Below are 14,566 nucleotides of genomic sequence, written 5' to 3' on the forward strand. Positions count from 1 at the left end.
TGGGTTACCTGGGTGGTGCTGGGCACAGTTGGCAGATCTGCCCACCTAATTGGATGTCCTGGAGTAATTTTCTGTTTCTTGTCCTGATTTCCTTCCCCATCCAACGTGTGCAAGAGCAGACCAGGGGCCAGACCCCCTCAATGGCCTTGGGGCATGAGTGCAGTTAATAAACCCTTTGGGGGTGAAGGAATGGTTCCTACAAGCCGAAGGTGGGATGGCTTTTGACTCCTAGCAAGTGTTGGGGGATGGAGGGGAAGCAGGACCTCTCCCCCATTTCATCCTGGGGTTGCTGCAGGGGGTGCCCTAGGGACAAGGCTCTGGAGACTTGCTAAGCTCCTGGCTCTGACCATTTGGCAGGAGCATCCCCGGTGTTGAGGACTTTCTCATCAAGAAACATCTGGACCGGAACGTTCTGTGCCTGTTGGTTTTCAGTTGAAAAGGTTACTTTTGTGGAATTTTTATTGCTTTTTTTGGCATCGCCTCCCAGCTGTTTTCTAAGATGGAAATTGGTCATTAGTGGATTTTATTGCATTTTTATTTTATTCCCAAGCTCAATTTGCTGACTTCCTCCTCCCACGGGACTGAAAGATATGGCTCTGACCCTGTCCCCAGGTTGTGGGAGGCTGCTTGATCAACCTAGGGTGGGAATAGCAGCTGGGGCACCTCAAGCCCGCAGCTCACCAGCCCAGCATCATCATCCCCATGCTCTTCCCACAATCTCTACTGGCATAAATCTCTGTCAGTTTGATGGTCCCTGAAGTTATCTCTGATTTTAGAGTTCATAATCATTCACCTGCCTTCTCCCCAGAAAACACTTCAAACACATTCAGTCTTTTCCACCCTCCTTGTTAGTCTGTAACTTAAAACTGAGTTGGAGATTGTTGACTTTTGGATAAACAACACCTTTTTGATAACTCCAGATAAGCTGACACTGTTCACTGGCTGCACTATGCAGTGGGTGGTGGCCCAGGTCCCGTCCAGTTCCCCTCCAGCTCAGCAGTGTTCCCAGCTGAGGCAGTGCAGTGCTGGGGAGTGTCTCTGGGGGAGACCGGTCAAGCAGGTCCATGTGTGATAGGTGCCCGAGGCTTCATCCCTTGCTCCTGCTGGCAGGTCCCAGGCCACCACTGCAGCTGCTGGTGCCAGATCAGGGGTTCCATGTTTGTTCTGCTTTATTGTAATTTATTAAATAGATGGCAGTGCAGCACGGGGAAGGCAAGGGGGTGCTGAAAGCCAGAGGATTCTTCTCTCAATGCTGCTGTGGGATCTGTGCCTCTGGTGAGATGAGTGGTGCATGTTGTTTTGTCCTGCTGTGCTTGCCAGCAGCAGGATTAACAGGGTCCCCAAGGAAGGGGTGATGTGAATCCCTCTTCTAAACACCTGTGGGCCAGGTTGGAGGAGTGATGCACTTAAGTCAGAGTAGCAAGACGCTCTTCAGTGAGTGAAATGACATCTTGTCTTCCTCTTAACCGGCTCCCCAGGGTGGGAGGGAATCTTTTTGGCTTGGCCCTTCCCTTCTGTCCCTAAAATGCTCTCCAGAGGGGCTGGGACCTTCATCTTCCGGAAACCTTATCCCCTGTCAGGTGTGGATGGAGACCCTGGGCTCAGCCTTGGTGGTGAGCACTCCTGTGGCTAGCTTAGTTTTGGGAGTGGCATGGGGTCATCTCCCCACTCCTTCCTGGGGAGACTGTCTTGGATCTTTGCCCTACTCCGAACATTGTTCCCAGGGAAGGAGTGACCACAGCCGTTGTCCCTCCCTCCTTGCTGTTGGATAGGGGGCTGTGCTGCAGCAAGGAGACGGGCTGGCCCTGACCCAGGACATATATGGGGGTTTGGAGCCCCAGGACACCTCATGTTACCCTTTTGCTGATTCCAGCATTTCCCCAGCCAGGCTCTGAAGCAGGAGAAGGGCTTGTAGCATCCATGTGCCAGGACTGTAAGCCTTCCCCCCAGTGCTGGTTATCACATGCCCATCATTAATAACCACTTGTCTTGCTCATGAGGTGAATTTGCACTCCTCTGCTGAGCACCAGGGCGTTCTCCCTGGGGGGGGATGTGTGCTGGAGCCCGGAGCTCCTGTGCTATGTAAGGAGATTACATCCTGCTGTGTCATGAATAAGGGTTCCCTCCCTAGAGCCCTAACATGCAGTGCATGGTATGGCATTGCTTTCCTGGGGGATGCCAGTAGTAGTGAGGCTGCTGGAGGGGACTTACCTGGTGCAGGCACAGTCCTGAGGGCTCAGCTCTCTGCAGCCTTACCATGGGAGATGGGACCCTTTGCAAGTGTGTCCTGCACATCTCTCCATACGCAGCCTGGAGGCAGCATCTTCTGCAGTGAAGATGGGAGGTCAGTGCTGGACTCTGCTTCACCCCATTGCTCCATCTGCCCTCTGCACCTTCATTAGCTGCTCTCACTGCCTCTCCTGTCCTCCAGCCACACTGGAGGTACCAACGTCCCCCAGAGTCTGTGTAGCAGTGATGCAGCTGCCTTCAGGCAGGTGTGCCTCATCTTGCTGAGAGCTGGCACTTGGAGGAAGCACTGATGGGTGGGAGGGGATGTGGAAGAGAAGTGCAGTGATTTTGGCAGTTACTGAATCCCTCTGAATATCAGAGAACGGGAGAAAGTCCCTGACTTTGCAGATGGAGGAAGGTGTGTTGCACTAGCCCATGTGTCTTCTTTGGCTTTTAATGGAGGACTTGATTAAGCAGTTGTTATTTCTGGAGCTGCACCAGGGACCCCTGCACCTGGGGCTTGCTGTTCAATCTCCTTGTGGGGACAAGACCAATGCTTCAGCCAGCAAGGGTGTCCTTAGGGTGCAGTGAAGCCAGGCCTGGCTCCTCAGGAGCAAGTGCTACAGCCCTGCTTCACCTGTAAGCCTGGGAAGCAGCGTTCATGGGGCAGATGGGTGAGCTGTCCCCACATGTCCCCATCCTGTCACTACAGTCAGGTTGGCATCTTGCTTGCCAAAGCTGCTGGAGGCCAGGCTGAGGATTTGCTCTCTGAATGGCTTTTTGCAGGAATGGCTTGCATCAGATGATGCCCCTGGGGTAGGGGACAATGGTACCATCAGGCCATCAGCTGTTCTCTAGGTGACCAATCTGATTTCTCAGGGTGAGTGGCAAAAGGGGAAGCTGGGGTAGGGTTGGCAGCAGGAAGAGAAATATTGCCCAGAGGGAGGTTTCTAACTTCCTCCTACCAGGTAACCAGGGCACTACCTGATAAAAAATATGTGCTGTTCTATTTTAACAAACTATCACATCTTTTTGCTGGGGAGATGGAGGCATCAGGTCATGAAGATGTGGAGGATATGGGACAGTCCTGCCACCCACTACAGCATGTGGTACCTGCTGGGCTGGGCTCTCCATTGCATTACTTAGTAGGGCAGGAGGCAGAAGATGTTTGGTGCTGGCTTATGCTGTGGCTACTTGATGGCTTGAGTGAGGATGTCATTTACCAAGATCAGTGTTTGATCTCACAAGGACTTCCCCAGAGTTCAGTGGAAGATTATGGTAGCTGTGGTGTGGTCCCCTCTCAGCTAGAATGTAGGTAGGTGACGGTCCTGATTCTCTCTGTGTCTGATTCAGCATTGGACTTCAGGGGTGGAGACATTGCTCACTGCCAGGTTGCTCCACGGTGCCCAAGGAGACTCCTCATGGCATCCTGTAAGGCTTAGATGCAACCCTGGGTCCAGCTGGCCACCAACTGTTGCTGACATTGCTTGCTCCTTCCCCACATTCTGCTTCTTGGGTTCATCTGAAAGAGTTAACAAAGCCATTTGAGAGGGGCCCCCAGAGGCAACTGCTGAAGGTAATAATCTTCTTTCGGCTCTTTTTTCTTTTTCCTTGCTAATTGCAGGGTTGACATCGTCCCCTCTCATGAAAGGCTCTTTTGTCAGCTTTGTTGCTGGGCAAAGCCCAGGCTTGGCAGCAGGTTGCAGGACCTGGGTCCATCTCCTGCACATCCCTCTTCAGCAGCAGGTAGTGAAATGCTCTTTCAGCGACAGTGATGTCCCCTCCCTCCCTGGCTCCCACCTACAAAAAACCCCTACAGAAACCTCAGCTTTCATCCCAGGGCGCCTGGTTCTCGCGGCGGTTCCACCTCGGGAGCGGAGGGAAAGGTCAGGCCGTCTAGACGCTAATCCGCCGGGTGTTGTGTTTCTGCACCCCCGGGTGTCTTAGCAACAGGATTAATGCAGCGGTGTAAAACGGACATTGGCTGCGGCCTGCTCCGGCCCGGGCTGCTGCTCCTCATGGCTGGGCAGGGCTCTGGGGGCAGCCCTGGCCCTACTCCCTGCGCCTGCCTCCGGCTCCGCCAGCAGCTCCTGGTGGTTAGCTTTGGTCCGGCAGTGGGGAAATTTTGGAGATGGGTGATTAAAGAGGCTTAGGGATGTTTCTTCTGGCCTGCATTCAACCAGGAATGGGTGGATTGATGGTGAAGCACAGAATCATTTAGGTTGGAAAAGACGTTTAAGATGATCGAGTCCAACTGTTAATGCAGCGCTGCCAAGTCCGCCAATAAACAATGTCCCTCAGCACCACATCTACGCGTCTTTTACATCCCTCCGGGGATGGTGACCCCACCACTTCCCTGGACAACATATTCCAGGGCTTGACAACCATTTCAGGGAAGAAATTTTGCCTAATGTCCATCCTAAACCTCCCTTGGCTCAGTTTGAAGCTGTTTCCTCTTGTCCTATTGCTTGTTACTTGGGAGAGAAGGTCAATGTCCACCTCAATCCTACCTCCTTTTGGGTAATTGTAGAAGGTCTCCTCTGAGCCTCATTTTCTCCAGCCTAAACAACCTCAGTTCCCTCAGCTGCTCCTAATAAGACCTGTATTCTAGAACCTTCACCAGCTGTGTTGCCTTTCTTTGGACTCAGTCCAGCACCTTAATGTCCTTCTTGTAGAGGAAGCCTGAAAACTATACCCACTGTTCAGGGTGTGACCTCACTAGTACCTAGACCAACACCAAGCCTGGCTTAGGAGGCTCACTGAGGTGGGAGGCTCCATGGCCGGGTGTAGCCTGCCGGGTGGCACCAGCCCCACTGCAGCTGTACAAGGTCCTTGCAACAGCCTGTTTCACCCTAAATCTGACTCTCATGGTGGCAATGGGTCTCCCAGTACATCTTTTGTATGCCAGCACTTGGGTCTCCCAGTACACCCCTAAAGCTCTGGCTGTGTGAACAGTTGCTGTGCAGGGATTGCTGTTAAGCTGCTGGCTGTTCCTTTCTGGCTTCAGGTGGCTGCTGCTGCTGTGGTTTGAACTGCTGCACCACAGTTGCACAAACACCAGTGAAAAACAGTTTGCTTGGGTGGGGAGCAGAAACGTTTCCCATTTCATTTTGCTGTTTAATCTTTCTATCATGCTGTTGCTGTTCAATCTCTTGATGACCCTGCTTTGCTTCCAAGTGTTGCTGGTGACACTTCACTGCCCCTGTGTGGGTTTCAGGGGTGAAGCCAGTGCCAACGTTGGCACCCAAACATCCATCTGATGGTAGGGTGGTGGGTACCGCAGGGTGGGTACCATGCTGACAGAGCCAGCAATCAGAGCCCCTTGCGTGTGTGGCACAGAGGCACAGGGCAGCTGCCTGCTGATAACATTGTCCCTTTTTAATCTTTTAAGCCCTTCCTCCGCTTTCCCTGAAGCCCTTTCTGGACTTTCTCCTGCCCTCCTCCTCTTGCCAAGGGGTGGCTGAGCATTTCCCCCATGAGCCATGCAAGCCTTTGTCTCTTCCTTGCTTATTCTCCCCATCCTGCTGTGCTCCAGTATCCCCCAAAAGGGGGTGCAGCACAATCCTCTCTCACCAAAATTGATTTAATTACACAATCTGGGTTTAATTTTTGCACTACAGCTGTGTCACCACTGGCCAGTCAAGCAATGCAGCTGAGGTCAGTTGGGTACTGACACAACCCTGGGAGCTCCTCCAGGCTCCTGCATCCTTACAAGTGGGGTGCTGGTTTGGTGGTGAGGCTCATCCCTGAAGGTGCTGGAGCCTCCATGCTCCAGCTGCTGGCTTTCTGCCTTGCAAGTGGCTACATGCTTTTATTAGGCAAGGAGCTGGCAGGCCTCCAGGGTTGGGGGAAGCAGGGGGTTCATGCTCCTCAGAGCCTGACTGGGTGCTGCGGGGACACGCTGAAGCCTGTCTGGAGTCCCGTAGTGTAGCTCCTCCTGCCTATGTGTTTTGGGTTTTTTTTTCTTCTGTGACTGGGATGGGTTAAGTGGAGTTTTATCTCTTGGGTGCTTGAAGCAGCAAGAAATAAAAACCCACCCTAGCAAAACAGGCCGGTGACACTGCAAGGAAGGAAAGATGTTACTCTGCAGATTTATAGGGCTTGGTTTATCTTTACAGGTCACTGCTAGCATTTGTGGAATTGGCCTTGCTGCAGGAAAAACTGGTTTCCAGCTTTCCTATTAGGAAGAAACGTCTGTGACCATGTAATTAAAATGCAGAAGAAAAGAAACCTAAAAAACAGTCCCAGTGCAGCTGGATCCTTTGGTGATTGCATGGGTCCTCTGTCTCATTCTGTCCTTGGCTGTGCTGCCTGCAGTCTGTAGCAAGCTTTTATTCCTCTTTTTCTGGTATTTCTGGCCAGAAAAAAACAACAAAAACAAACTACCTTTTGACCATGGGAATGTTTTATTCCATTTTGAGGCATTTTCCGGTATTTTTTATCACCTTATCTGAGCTGGTGCTGATTCATGGTGGTCTGGGGACCTTTGGGACCATGACCCCCTCAACCTGTAAAGAACTTATGGGTCCAACTCATCCCCATCACAAGCCATGGGCAATGGGGCATCTGCTGCTGCAAGGGGCTCATCCCCGGGGATGTATGGATGCCGGAGCTTTTGAGGAGAGAAGGAAAACCGTGCCTCCACGGGATTAATTTCCTCTCCCCGCCCCCCCCCCCCCCCCCCCCCCCCCCCAGTTTCCCCTTTGCTGCCAGGCTGAGAAAGGATACACCACAAGGACTGAGGCATTTGGGAGCTGAACAATTTTTCTCCTAGGATGACAATGGATACCACTCACTTAGGTATCCGCTTTTTCTGCTCAAAATCGGCAGCTAACTTTTAAAAGGCATAGCCTAAAACTGCCACAGGGGTTAAAGACCTGCTGCTGTTTGGGATACCTTGAACCCCAGGCATGGTCATTGGGAGCAAAACCATCCAAATGGCTTCTTTTTCTCATAGGGGTGACTAAAAGGAAGTCCCCAAATGACGTACCTAGTATGGCTCGGACCCAGTATGGCTCGCCCAGCCTTTCCAGCCCGCCCCCCCTTTGAACCCTCTGGTATGTGAATTTCTGCTGGTGTCAGAGGGTCGGCGGCAGCAAAATCCCTCCCGGTTAAAGGGTGGGAATACCAGTGTATGCAGCTTGGGACAATTACCAGTTGTCAGCAAAACAATAGTGGCATTGTAGGGCAGAAGCAAAGGGAAAGGGCCCCCTTCTTGATCGTAATGTTACTTTTCTATTTACGTTGCCATAGTCTTTGCTGTGAAATGGCCCTATTCTCTCTAATCCTCCTCTTCAGGCATGCCTGCTGGGTTTTTTGTGTGGTTTGGGGTTGGGATTTTTAACCCTTATTGTCCCGGAAAACGGCTTGCAGGGACCCATCTCCATGGCGTTGTGCTGCATAATTGTCTTCAGCCAGTGGCACCGTGCCCTTGGGCTAGCCGGCTTTGCTTTGAGATGGCAATGCCAAGGATGGTACCGTGGCGTCGTGGTTCAGGGAAGTGGCAAGTCTGCTCCTCAGTCTCCTTTTGTATGCAAGCAGGAACCCAGTCTTCACCCATCCTTGTTCTTGCCATCACCACATTATAGATAGTAAACTCCGGTGCATGGAGTTATTTATTGAAGTCCTATTTTGCTTTGAAACCAAAGCAAACCTACTTTGCTTTGATTTGTTGAAAAGGGGAATAACTGGCTTTTGATCCCCAGCTCCTGCTTGTGCTGAGAATAAGATCTCTTGCCTGGCACGTTCAGTTGTTAGTTGGAGAGGGATGATGTGTTTTCTGGCCGCCTCCAGATCCTGTTGGGTTTCCCCAGCACTGAAGGAAGCTAAGATACCTTTTTCCCACTTGCACGAACCGGCAAAGTAGCCACTGACAGCATCGACCTGTTTGACTCCAGTTTGAGGCAAGTGATGCTTAGACTTTCTCAAAAGATATAAAATTTGCTGCTTAAATACTTTCTGTGACAGTGGAGGCCTGGACTGTTATCCTGGTAGGGAGTAGGGGAATTCAGCCTTGGCTGACATCAAGTCGTCATTGCTCAACTTAATTTCAAAGCGTACAACTGATTTGTTTTTTCTTTAGCACTGGGATGCGTGCAGCTCAGTAAGTTCAAGGGCCGGGCGACACTTCCCCTGTTTAAGTGGCCCCTCGTCCAGGCTGCTTACAAAGTCATTAAACATCTTTGACCTCAGCATCTACCCACAAAGGGCCTGCTGGACGTCTCACCAGCTTGTATCTCCTCACCTCAGGGGACTGAAAGCTGTATGGAGGGCTTGGCGTGCAGTGAGATGCCAAAGCAGGATGGCCAGGCTCAGCTGCCTGGTGCAGGGTGAACTTTGGAAAGAGCAGGGAAACGATGCCAAAGTCAGCAGCACAGGAAAACTATTGTCTGAGGAGTGCAGAGAGGTGGAAGGACCACGCAGCGGACAAGGAGTCTTATTACGAGCACAGCTGGAGGCTTCGAGAGGCTCCAAGCTAAACACAGTCCCCTGCACGGCAGGAGGGCAGCGCTGACAAGATCGAGGCTGGCTGGATGAGCAGGAGGTTGCAGCTGAATTCCAAAACAAAAGCCCCTCCCCAATCCCTCTTTTCCTTTCCATTCCCGAGCAAAATAGCGCTTCTTGTCACCTGGACCTGTGGCAACCGCACAAGCTTGCATTTTGTTTGCTGTGAGCTGTGCTGAGGATGAGGTTAATGAACTGCTGGGTGGTTTCTCCTGCTGTAAAGCTGCGGAGAGGCTCTGTAAATCATCCACAAGCTATGGCCGTTGCCTCTTACAGCAGCATGAAGCAGCTAGCACCCAGCAGCCCCGGCCCGTGGTGAATGCAGGACAGAAGCTGTAGCGTGGGATGAATGCTGTACTGCTCCATCATAGCTTCAGGTACTGCTTCATTTGGCAACTCTTCTGCTTTTTGTATGGTGAATTGTTTGGGTTTAAAAAAAACTCTGTGCTGGCATTTTTCTCTGCACTGAAGTCCTGAAAAACAGCTGGTAATGGGTGACTCCCAGCTTTTGCCCTGCAGCCTGCACTGCTGGTGCAGGGTTACCCTCCAGCAGTGTTGCTTGACGATGGCAGTTTAATGTCCTAGCATGGTGCAGTGCACAAACATGGTCAAGGAGTGAGTAGGGTGTTCCATGGACCCTTTCCTCATCCCCCTTGGTGCCCAGCCCTCTCCAGGGCTGGGAATGTGCTCGTGTGAGTCATGTCCTAATGTCTTGGGCTTCTTTGGTTTCTCTGTTGCATCATGCTGAAAGACTTCATTCAAGCTTTGGGGGAGTGTACTCCACCTGGGTAGCTCATCCTCCACGTTGCTTTGTGCAAACGAGCAGGCTGTGGTGGCATCAAGTCAGCTTGTAAACTCCTCATCCCAGTTCTGACCTCATCCTGCCACAGCATCAGTCTCAGGGCACAGCAGCCCCTGTCTGTGATACCAGATCCATTGGTCTCTCTGTATTTCTAGATAAATAAGTGCCTGGGAATAGGGATGTGCTCCCCAGCCACAAACCTGCTCAGTCCCTCACAGAGCAGGGAACCGACCCCCCTCTCTGTTAACCAGGGTAGCCCCCATGCCTGCCCAGACAGTGGTCGTGGATGCTGCCAGAGTCCCCTCAGCTGCGTGCTGGGGTAGGAATGCCAGGAACGTGATTGAAATTCGGGGCTTCCCAGGAGTGTGGCTCCCAGGATGAGTGAAGACCTTGATGGGGGGTGAGAGGGAGGGGTGAGCCTTCCCCCTCCAAGGAGCAATTAGTCTACAAGGTAATTTAGTAATGTGGCAGAGGGTGAGCGAGGGGGTCACATTCCTTCCCTTGCCTCCCTTCGCCTTATCTCCAGGCTGTCGGCTAGCTCCAGAGGGAGGCAAGTGATGGGAAGCAGAGCTGGTGGCCACTGTGAAGGCAGGAGGAGGCTGAGGGACACCAGTGATGGTCTACAGGTCACACCAGCTCACTTTGCATTTTGAAGACTTCCTTGCACTTTTAAAGACCTCCCTAGGGTTTGTGACCAGAGGCTGATGACCCCTTTTCACCATCCATCCCCTGCGGTGGCCAGGGCACCTTGCAGGGTGGCCAAAGTTGCCCCAGCCCCAATTCCCTGCTCCAGCTGCCAGATAAAGCAGGCACTGTTTTGTCCTGCCTATGTGGATGGGAAAAAGGGGGAACAGCAGCATCTCTTAGCTGTTTCTTCTCCAGCTAGGGTTTCACAGCCTTAGCTGGGGGAGTTACAAGGCAAACTTTAGATACCTTTGGTGAGACCTGTCCCTTGACATGCCATTCCCCAAAGGCTCGACCCCCATGGGTATTTTTAGCTACTCTTGGAAGGAAGGCTGTTTGCTTTGTGCTTTGCTTGCCCTGCCTGCTGCTGTTGCCTGCATAATTTCCCACGAGAGCTGACAAAAATGCTCTTTCCACGAGCAGGATGGGTGCCCCGGTGTAGTGGGTACCTCTTGTCTCCGCTCAGTTTGGCAGCAGGAGGAGGATGCAGGTAGTGTCGAGGGTCTGGTCACGGCCACTCTTCTTGCCCCATGGGTTTATTTGATGGCTTCTCAAGGCAGTTGTGACATTTTCACAGTTTATCTTATCGAGGAATTTGCTGGGAGGATGTTTCTGGCTCTCCATGACTAAATGTTTAGGAATGCCGCAGTCCTGGGGGCTTGGTGGTGTTGTGCAGCCCAGGGGTGAGGGAAATGCTGGCCTGGAGGCAGGTCCCAGCAAACTGACACCTGCACATTTTGGGGGCTGTGATAGATGCCATCACTCATGCTGGCTCAGCCTCTGTGCATCTTTGTTCCCAGCCCTTGCCTTCCCTTCTCTCTGGCTGAGTGCCCATCTGTGAGCTGGGTCCCACTGTCTCTCAGCAGGGGCTGTCTCCACAAGGGAGGTCAGCAGCTTGGGATGTGGCAATATCCTCAGCATGCATCTTGACAAGGGCCTTTTAGCTGTTGTTTGGGCTTTTAGATGAAGAACAGATTAAAATCCCAAACATTGGTAGGATTTATAGACATCTCTGCTGCTCATGGTTACTGAATTTTTCTGCTCGGTCCAAGAATGCTCCTGCCTCCAGCAGTTGGTGTTAAGGTTTCCTCCTTCCTTTCCCCAGCAGCATCCATGGAAGAGGGGACATACAGATGGAGCATCAGCAGCAGTCCCAAGCACTTGCTCTGCTGTCATTCTGTGCCCTTTGGAGGTGGATGCTTTATTGGGCACCCTATGGGAGACCAGAGCACTTGCCCAGTGAGAACACAATGAAGGAGCTAGGCTTGTTCAGCTTGAAAGAGAAACAGCTTCAGGGGTGGGGAGAAACCAACAGCCTCCCAGTACCTATGGGAGTTTAGCAAGAAGATGGAGTCAGGCCCTTCACAGCAGAGAGCAAGAGGCAACAGGCATGAGTGGAAATGAGTGGCTCAGACTGGATGTAAGGAAAAACCTAATTCCCCATGAGGACAGTTGAGGACTGCACAAAGCACAATCTCCAGTCTTCAAGATTTTCAAGACTCAACTGAATAAAGCCCTCAGCAAGCTGGTCTGAGCTCAGGAGTGACCCTGCTTTGAGCAGGAGGTTGAACTAGAGGCCTCCTGAGGTCCCTTCCAGCCTGAATGATCCTATGAGCTTGTTTGGTTATTCAGGAAGGAGGTTCCTTACAACGGATCCATACAAACTACGCTGCAGCATCAAACCAATTTCAACTAATGCTGTGATTAGCAATTTTCCGTGTAATAGGCTTCAAAACATATATTGGGCTTGAGAGAGAGCTGCCCGAGCTGCGAGAATGGTGGTGAAGAATGGACACCTCTAGATGTGGGATAATGGGGCTGGGGACATTTTTAGTGGGCCGAAAGCAGGAGGCGATTTGCAGCTGTCCTGCCTTCTTTGCAGGTTGGTCTCGGCAAACAAAATGGATTAAAATAGACTGATAATGAGCACATATGTTAATTAAAGTCTTTAACTGCTAAGGGAGGCTTCCTGGGAGTAGTACCGTGGGGCTACTATGACCTCCATCCCTGCCTGGCTCCAAGGGTGCATGGCTGAGCAGGAGGTACCCTGGGGGTGTCTTTCTCTCTTTGGCTCTGGCAGCGGGATCTGCTGTCAGCATGAAAGCCCTTTCTGCAGCAGTGCTTGATCTTGTTGGGCTTAAGGCTTCTCACTCAGAACATCTCAGACCCAGAATCTCCCACCAGTTTGCAGAGACCTTCCCTGAGACATGAGCAGAAGGAGGAAGCCACGGGTGACAAAGCCCTGCCTTCCCCCTCTCCAGCTGCACCCTGCAAAAGCTGGTGCTGCTGTCTGTCCCTGATCAGGCCTTGGTGACTCCTTGGTGATAAAAGGGTCCCCAGTGTAACGAGGATGGGTCATCATCCCGGATGGGTTGCAATGCAGTGGTTCTGAGGATACTTTGGCACTTTGCTCAGCCTGAGGCTCCCTCTGCTGTTCATCTGCCTTTCTGTCCGTCCATCTGTCCGCCGGTCTGTCCATCTGCCTGTCTGGGGTGCAGCCCTGGCCAGTCTGAGCTGGGCTGGGGCAGAATCCCTGTCACCTCCCAAAACGCTGTGGGGAGAGCAATCTGGAGCTGCCCCTGCAAGAACACAGGACATGGGTTGGGGCCTGGGCAGCTGGTGGGTTCATGGCTAGATTTGCTGTCCCTGGCCACCGCTGCATTCCCCAGCATGGGGACATGTGCCCGAGTCACTTGAAATCCGCTTGCTCAGCCCTATTTTGGCCCCAAAGAGTAAAATCATTATTCTTTAACTACTGATGGCATGCTGCAAATCTGAAACCTGGGTGACTGGCTTTTGGTTTTTTCCCCCCTCTGTCTTTCCCTTTTTCCCCCCTCCCTTTTCCCCCCCTCCCTTTTTTTCCCCCTCCCTTCTTTTCTCAGTCTTTTCTTCCCTTCTTTTTTTTCCTCCTCCTTTCTTTTTTTTCTCCTTCACTCCTTTCCCTTTTCCTTTGGGACAGGACTGAGCCCACAGGGATCAAAGTGGCCTTGTCCCGCTCTTCCAGAGGGACCAGGCTGCAGCAGCCAGTGCTGAATAGTGGTGGGAAGACACAGTCAGTCTGTCCAGGAGGGAATTGGGATCACATTGAAGGGGCCAATTTTGCTTTTAAGGAAGTGCAAAGTCACAATGAGCTTCCTGCAGCATCCCCTGAAGCATGCGAAGTGCTCTTTGGGAGCCTTTAGCCTAGAGGAGGCTAAAACAAGGGGTTTCTCCTGCTCTGCCAGCAAGCCAGCTGCTGTGGCTTCTCATTGGGGAAATACTTCTCCAAAACATTTCACTGGCTGGTACATTCTGCATCCCTGCCTGGCTGCTTGGGTAGTGTCAGAGCTGGGGACCTTGGGCTGGGATGCTCTAGTGCCACCTATGACACCAGGCCACCCTTCAGGCCCTTATTTTGGAAATCCCACTGCCAGAAGAGTGTCAGCAGTACAGCTGTGGGACACAGATGCTATAACTTGGGGGGTGCCTGAGCCCTGGCTGCCTCCCTGGAGTTGTGCAGTGAAATGAAATGAAGCCGTAATGAGGGCTGGCAGTGGCATACCTGCATGTGAGGAGGTCCCACAAGATTACTACTTTGCTTAAAGCTGCCTAATTCCACCAGAAGGGAGAAATGGGATTTTTTCCGGCTGGGCATCGTGTCTGCACACGCTTGGGGCACCCCAGCATGGTGCCGCCGCCAAAACCTTCCTGGCTGAGATGAAGCAGCTCATTGAGGCTCCTCGTGATGCTCCTCCCTGCCTCCAGGAGCTGCCCTGGGTATGCTGCTTGGCTCCAGGGGGTTTGGATTGTATCCTTGCTACAGGCTGTCATTCCCCACCTCCCCTTATCTCCTCACAGTTTGGCAGTGTGAACACTGAGCTTTTCCATCTGTCCTCCCCACCAGTGGGAGAGGAGCAGTCACTGGCATCCCTCTCGGACTTGCTGAGTACATGGGGAGGTCTACACCCTGCCAGGACGCTGCACCCTTGCCCCGGGGGAGCAGAGCTGGGCGCAGTGGGGTCCCGTCCAAACACGCCAGGGCAGATTGGCAGGTTGGCTCCTTTCCTCAGGTTGATGGTTCGTCAGGTTCATGAGCTTCGGGGGGGCTGTATGGAAACTCTGACATATGGACAAAAACACGTCCCACATTCGATTAGTCGTGGGCTGTTCCATAACATTCACCCCTAACAACATCAGTCATGGGGCAGCCTATTAGCAGCAGCCGCCTTGCCGTGCCAGCCAGCGTTTGAAGGGGAAAACTCACTCGTTTCACTTAAAAAGTAGTGTGGGAAATGTTCTGTAAAGTGGAGCAGGCATCTGAGCCTTCGTTTCAGTGCTTTTCCTGAATATATGTAAACATGAGCATCA

This window comes from Dryobates pubescens, chromosome 2 (assembly GCF_014839835.1).
Source record: "Dryobates pubescens isolate bDryPub1 chromosome 2, bDryPub1.pri, whole genome shotgun sequence".
In the NCBI taxonomy this organism is placed as follows: Eukaryota; Metazoa; Chordata; class Aves; order Piciformes; family Picidae; genus Dryobates; species Dryobates pubescens.